We start from the raw sequence: 6,257 nt of genomic DNA on the forward strand, positions 1-6,257 counted from the left end.
AATTTGCGAAATTAAGCCCTTTTGATGTCCATTACGGTTACATAGTCTCTCAAAGGGGGAGAAAAAAGGGGTAGTTAAGGGTTTGCGGACAATTGAGTTTATAAAGTGAATAATTTGATTATATTCCATGGTCCGCTGCATATTAAAGTTAATTTTATCTTCGAGCTGCGGCCTAGTGTACACTTTCCCTGTGAGGGGATGGATCCAATTGCTGAGATTAAAATAGCCTAGTGTGAACCAGGTGTTCATGAAGGACTTGGAGAGGCCTGGAGTAAAGTTGGGGTTACCCAGTATTGGTAGTAAAGGTGAGGGGGAGGACTTCAGCCTACCCATCGGGGCCACAATTCGCCAGATGTGTAAAGTAAATTTGATGGTGGGGAGTAGATACTGTTGTGGAATTTTTGGGGTGGTATGAGACCAGAGTAAAGAAGCTAGGGAGATGGGTAGCATGCTAGTCGCTTCAATAAGACCCCATTTTGTATGTACTCTGAGGTTGGACCATTCTGACAACTGACGCAGATGAGCAGCGTAATAGTAGTAGCGTAGGAGTGGTAGTCCCAGGCCACCTTGCTCCCTAGGAGAGGTAAGAATGTTTTTATGGACTCTTGGTCGTCTGTGATTCCAAACAAATTTGTGGAATGCCGTTTGAAGAGATGTCAGCTGAGAGGATGGGACAAGGACTGGTAAGGTTTCGAATAAGTACAGTATTCTGGGTAGAATATTCATTTTTAGAGCATAGATCCGGCCTAGCCAGGAGATTTTATATGCCGTCCATTTATGTAGGTCCTGAAGAATCCGTTGAATAAGGGGAGAGAAGTTGCATTTATATAGGGTATTATAATTGGGGGTGAGATGAATTCCTAAGTATTTAATAGAGTGCGTCTGCCACTTATAAGGGAAATATGTCTGTAAGGAAGTGAGAAGGCTTGGAGGTACTTTTATAGGTAGAGCCTCTGTTTTGTCTTGGTTTAATTTAAAGCCTGATAAGGATTCATATACGTTTAGAGTGTCATGTAAGGCCGGGAGTGAGGTTAATGGGTTTATTATGGACAATAAGATGTCGTCTGCAAATAGGGAGATTTTATATTCATGTTTACCATGTATAATGCCTCTAATATTGGCGTTCTGTCTGATAGCCTCAGCAAGAGGTTCTATGCTGAGCGCAAAGAGGAGTGGGGAAAGAGGACAGCCCTGCCTTGTCCCATTGTGTATTTGGAGTGGTTTAGAGGGAGCGAAAGGAAGCTTTATTAGGGCCGTTGGGGATGAATAGAGAAATTTAACTAGGTGGAGGAAGGGTCCTGGGAAACCCTGATGTTCGAGGACTTTAAATAGGAAGGACCAGTGGAGTCTATCAAAGGCCTTCTCTGCATCTAAACTTAGAAGCAGAGAAGGTTTGTCTAATTTGTTCATCAAAGATATAAGGTTAATGGCTTTGCGAGTATTATCTCCCGCTTGGCGACCTAAAATAAAACCGACTTGGTCGTTGTTTATGAGTCTGACCAGGATAGGGTTTAGACGATTGGCTATGGTTTTTGTAATTATTTTTAGGTCAGAGTTTAGGAGGGAAATGGGACGATAGCTTTGTGGGAGTTGAGGGTCCTTACCGTCTTTGGGTAAAACTGTGATGAGAGAGTTAAGTATGGATGTGGGTGGGCTTTCACCTGTCATAATTTTGTTGGCCACAGTTGTTAAGTGTGGGATGAGGATCGATTGGAACAATTTATAGTAGGAGTATGGAAGGCCATCTGGGCCCAGGGATTTGGAAGAGGGCAGTTTTTTAAGGACCTCTAACATTTCAGCTGTAGTTATGGGGGATGTTAAACACATTTTTTAAATAAAAACATGAATTTTATGAGACTTTAGTTTCTCTTTAACCCATTCAGGTTCCGTGGTTTTCACGTGAGAAATGTTCACCTCCCATTCATTAGCCTATAACTTTATCACTACTTATCACAATGAACTGATCTATATCTTGTTTTTTCCGCCACCAATTAGGCTTTCTTTGGGGGGTACATTTTGCTAAGAGCCACTTTACTGTAAACGCATTTTAACAGGAAGAATAAGAAAAAAATGGAAAAATTCATTATTTCTCAGTTTTCAGCCATTATAGTTTTAAAATAATACATGCCTCCATAATTAAAACTCACGTATTGTATTTGCCCATATGTCCCGGTTATTACACCATTAAAATTATGTCCCTATCACAATGTATGGCGACAATATTTTATTTGGAAATAAAGGTGTATTTTTTCCATTTTGCATCTATCACTATTAACAAGTTTAAAATAAAAAAAATATAGAAATATTTCATCTTTACATTGATATTTAAAAAGTTTAGACCCTTAGGTAAATATTTACATGTTTTTTTTTTTTTTTTATTGTAATGGTTTTTTTTTTATAGTAAACATTTTATTTGGGTAGTTTTGGGAGGGTGGGGGGTAAACAATAGATTTATAATGTAAATGTGTGTTCATTTTAATTTATTTTTATTTTCAGTTGTAGTATTACTTTTTGGCCACAAGATGGCGGCCAAGAGTTTGTTTACATGACGTCACTCTAAGCGTAACACACGCTTAGAGTGGCGCATCGGGGAGGGAACGGCCAGAAAAGGCGCAGCTTCCGAGAAAAGCTGTCGCTTTTTCAGCGGGGGAGAGGAATCAGTGATCTGGCACCATTAGCCCGATACATTGATTCCTTGGCTACCGAATCCGCGGCCGGGAGTGCGCGTGCACGTGCGCGATCGGCCACGGGAGCGCGTGGTAGCGCGCATGGTTCCTGGACGTAGTTTCTACGTCCAGGAACCAAAATAGGTTAAGGCCTGGTGCACACCAGAGGAGTTTTTCTGAGCGTTTTGAGTTTTTAAATCTGCTGCTAATGTTATCCTATGTGTCTGTGCACACTGGAGCAATGAGGTTTTGTAAAAAAAAAACCATAGCATTACATTGGGAAGAGCTTTTAGAGGTTTCAAAAGCTCTTCCCAATGTAATGCTATGGGTTTTTTTACAAAACCTCATTGCTCCAGTGTGCACAGACACATAGGATAACATTAGCAGCAGATTTAAAAACTCAAAACGCTCAGAAAAACTCCTCTGGTGTGTTTCAGGCCTAAAACAAGGTGGGTATCTATTTTAATTCACATAACTAATGTAATGACAGTATGTTTGTTTAGGATGGAGTTCCCCTTTAAAGGGATACTGTAGGGGGGTCGGGGGAAAATGAGTTGAAGTTACCCGGGGCTTCTAATGGCCCCCCACAGACATCCTGTGCCCGCGCAGCCATTCACCAATGCTCCGGCCCCGCCTCCAGTTCACTTCTGGAATTTCTGACTTTAATGTCAGAAAACCACTGCGCCTGCATTCCCGTGTCCTCGCTCCCGCTGATGGCACCAGGAGCATACTGCGCAGACCAAAGACCATACTGGGCTTGTGCAATACTCTCCTGGTGACATCAGCGGGAGCGAGGATGCAGCAGCGCAGGCGCAGTGGTTTTCAGACTTTAAAGTCTGAAATTCCAGAAGTGAACTGGAGGCGGGGCCGGAGCATCGGTGAGTGGCTGCGTGGGCACAGGATGTCTGCGGGGGACCATTAGAAGCCCTGGGTAAGTTCAACTCATTTTCCCCCGACCCCCCTACAGTATCCCTTTAAGGATGCACCCAAAAACAAAACAAAACAGAAAAAAAGTTAAAAATATCATCTGTTCATTTATATTTTTCATATAATTTATTAAGGAAAAATGAACATTCTAATCTTATGTTCCAACAAAAATATACAATGCTCCAATCCTTCTTTTTCAATTTATGCAAAACAAAACAACCCACCTCCCTCCTCCTCCTCCCAAATCCACAGACAGAATCTTCATCATATCAATATCTCATTATAACGTAAATTCCAAAACTCCATAAAATTCATACATTTCATAAAAGTAATTCTTTCCTATAATTCCCTCTTATATTTTCCAGAGAGCTCTTCCTCCTACATCCCCATCATATCCCCATGTTCCCTTGTATCCTGATACTCACTCCATCTCCCCAACTTTATATTAAACCCCTGTGAATGGGAACCGCATTTAAAAAAAAATGAGACAGAGTCCTATAGAGTCTTCCGGCTCCTCTCCTGGTCCCCTCGTTCCAGTGCTGGCTCGCCCGGTAGCAGTATTTGACTAATTTAGTCAAATACTGCTTTACCCGGCCGAAGGAGGCTTTAGAAGTCTTCAGGGAGCCCGAGTGCTCCTGAAGAAGGGCGGCCCTGTACTGCGCCTGCGCAAGCACGCTCTCTTGCACGCTCACGCCTGTGCAGTATGGAGCCGCACGTCTTTGGGAGGACACGGCTCCCGAAGACTTCCAAATACCCTTTCGGCGGGGGGATTGAAACGGGGGAGGGGGGAGGGAGCCAGCACAGGATAGAGAGCACCGAGAGAGGAGACAAAAGGCTCCTATATGACCCAGAGCCTTCCCTCTCCTTAGGTAAGTATTTGCTTCATTTTATTTTAAATGCGGTTCCCATTCTCTTTAAGGGATGGAGAACTCTGGCATCTCCATTTAACCGAAATCAGACTCTTAGCTGCAATCAATAATTGGGGTACCAAAGATCTCTTATACCTACCAATAGATGCACATGTTCCATTCAACAACACTTTCACAACATCCAAATCACCTTTTTCTTCACACAATCTCCCAATACAATCCGACACACCTTTCCAAAACACCGAAATAACCGGACACTCCCATACTAAATGCAACAGTGAACCTTTTGCCCCACACCCTCTCCAACATCTATCACTAATTCCCTGAAACATTACAGCTAACTTATCCGGTGTCCTATACCACCTGGATAACAACTTAAAATTAATTTTCTTTATTCTAGAACTTACAGACGTAGCATGAGCTAGAATGCAGATCTTCCTCTTCTGACTACTATCCAAAGAGATGCCAATGTCCTCCTCCCATCTATCCAAATAACCAGGAAAATTCCCATCTCTCATCCGATTCATCTTACAGGAACGATACTAGATGTACAGGAGGAGCCTCCAAAACAAATAACTTTTCAAACTCATTTAATTCAGCCCTGCAATAAGAGATTCTCCCCTTCTCCGCCAAAAAATGCTTCAAATGTGCATGTCTCCAAAAATCATATGGGAACTGCCCAAATTCCTCCCGCAACTCATTTAAAGATCTAATTTCCCATTTCTTCAAAATATCCCTCAAAACTACCCCTCCTCCATAACCCCATAATCCAAAAAAAAAAACCTTTCTCCTTACCCGGCGGAAAAAAAGAGAAACACTCCAATGGTGACAAAAGAGAAATCCCCACCAGACCAACTCCATTTTTTATTAATTCCATACCAAACCTTAATTATATTTTTAATCCAAAAGGGAGTTAATTTTGGCAGCTCTCTAGACAACCCCGTAAGCCAAAAAACCTTTGCCAAATCCAACCCAACCAATTTTTTTTCAATATTAACCCAACTTTTCACACCTTCCCCATACGTCCAATCAAAAAGTCTGACCAGAACACATGCATTATAATACATTTTCAGATCAGGAAGCCCTAAACCACCTCTTTCTTTAGGACAGACCAAAATTCCATATGCTAATCTCGAAGACTTCCCCTGCCATACAAATCGTATAAAAATTTATTTCAAGGACCTGAAAAAAACTGCAGGCACACAGATCGGAACCACAGAAATACAGAAAACCAACCTAGGTAATACATTCATCTTAATAATGTCTATACACCCAAACCATGAAAACCTCTACCCACCCCTCCAGATCTTTTGTAATTGAATTGAGCAATGGGACATAATTAAGACCATATAATTTTGTCAAATCACTAGGTAACATTATACCCAAATATCTAATTGCATCTTTTCTAAAAGGGAACGAAAAATGACTCTTTACTAAATTCAAAACCACTGAGGCCAATGACACATTAAGCGCCTTGGATTTTAATCGTAACATTTGAAAAAATCCTGTACCTCTCAATTTCCGTAATCAGGTTAGGCAGTGACACAAGTGGCTCCAAAATATAAAATAAAATATCATCCGCAAAAGCCGACATTTTATGCATTTCTTCTCCAACTACTACTCCATGGATATCCACAGATTTCCTAACCATACACAAAAAACCGTCAAAATAAAAATAATGGGAGACATAGGGCAACTCTGTCTCGTCCCATTAGACAGGGAGAAGGCATCCGACAGGGCACCATTCGCTCTCACCCTCGCTGTTGGATTAGACTACAATGCACCAACCCAACTC

This window comes from Hyperolius riggenbachi, chromosome 4 (assembly GCF_040937935.1).
Source record: "Hyperolius riggenbachi isolate aHypRig1 chromosome 4, aHypRig1.pri, whole genome shotgun sequence".
NCBI lineage: Eukaryota > Metazoa > Chordata > Amphibia > Anura > Hyperoliidae > Hyperolius > Hyperolius riggenbachi.